We start from the raw sequence: 1,442 nt of genomic DNA, 5'->3' as shown, positions 1-1,442 counted from the left end.
GTTGTTGGACAAGGAGAACCGATCCAGAGGGTCCTCTGTGCTGTGAATATGTACACCAACAGACTGCCACATCTTTGTCCCGCAGCATGGCCAGAGGGTTCGAATCTATCTTTTGGTTGGCAGCAGTGTGCTTAACCACTGCATCTCCAGGGCATCTCTGAGGGACTACTTTTTTGTGTATAAAAATATAAACCGTCCCACAACATTTCATTTTCTACATGACAACTCAGTGACAGCGATTACATTCTTCAAGTTGTACAAACATCCTCACACTCATTTTTCAGAATATCCTCCACTATTTACATAAGCTTATTGTCCTTAAGCTTCCTATGTAACCTTCGAAATTATGTTGCCAATTTAATATCACAGAGATAGTTTGTTGTTGTTTTCAAGAGCACAATGTTCAGGGCAAATATGCCTTCCTAATTAAGCTAAACTATTATTTGGTTTAAGGAGCCTTGACGATGCTGTAGGTTAGGCATTGGTCTGCTAACTACTAGGTCCATGGTTCAAACCCACCAGCCACTCTATGAGAGAAAGATGAGACTTTCTGTTGTCATAAAGATTCAAAGTCTTGGAAAATGTATATAGGGTTGCTATGAGTCAAAATTGACTTGTTGAAAGAGTTTTTTTTTCACTGAATTTTTTATTTATAGAAGACTTCTGGGATATTTTTTGATATAAAGTTTAGAAATTATTTTCAGGCAATAGTTTTGGGGGTTTGTCCCACTACCCTAGATCCAAAAGGTTTAGATTCCATAAGGATTTGAAATTCCGTTTCATATTTCTCCCTTCTTGATTCTTTTATAGAATCTTTGATCAAAGTTTTCATTTATGGCAGCGGGGCACCAAGTTCTGGTCCCTGACAAAAAAGGTAGTATTCATGGAGGCGAACAGACAGACAATCGGTCTCCTTTTCCAATTCCCGATTCGTCTTTTTCCTCTGCTGCTCCAGGTAAATGGAGACCCATTGTTTTACCTAGGAGGGCCACTTGCTAGCTTTGTGGGCCCTTACCTATCCTTGCCTTTGATTGTAGAGACACAGTAAGAGTTGAAGCTGCATGTTAATGCTTTGATTTTTCCTAAAAATTCTCAAAAATCAAGCCAATATCTATGAAATAAGAAGGGGGTTAGAATGAAGTATAGTTTATTATGATCATGCCTCTGTGGACTATGTGCTCTAGTCTCAGTTTAAAACGCTCCTATTTTATCTTGACCTCATCTCTGGTCTTCCTATTAAAGATACCATTTAGTGTGAATCATTTACTTTTCAGAAAAAAACCCAAACTCTTGGGACTTTGAATATTTCTTTTCTATTAATCTCAAAGAAGTTTTAACTATTTGAAGTTCTTTGTTTCCATGCAGCCTAATTACTAACCCATGGAGTCTGTCCAATTCAGCTATTGACTTTGGATGTAAGAAAACAAAACAAAAGCCAACAG

General features: G+C 37.8%; 1 protein-coding gene across 1 annotated transcript in view; it reads right to left on the bottom strand.

The window, feature by feature from the left end:
* Positions 1–1,442, bottom strand: part of PTPRO (protein tyrosine phosphatase receptor type O) — a 255,932-nt gene that overhangs the window by 107,531 nt on the left and 146,959 nt on the right. The window lies entirely within an intron of this gene.

The sequence above is a fragment of the Echinops telfairi genome, unplaced genomic scaffold (genome assembly GCF_000313985.2).
Source record: "Echinops telfairi isolate 266 unplaced genomic scaffold, ASM31398v2 ScPeMD7_21;HRSCAF=78, whole genome shotgun sequence".
Lineage (NCBI taxonomy): Eukaryota > Metazoa > Chordata > Mammalia > Afrosoricida > Tenrecidae > Echinops > Echinops telfairi.
The sequence above is the reverse complement of the archived record's forward strand: the minus strand, read 5'-3'. Positions and strand labels throughout refer to the sequence as shown.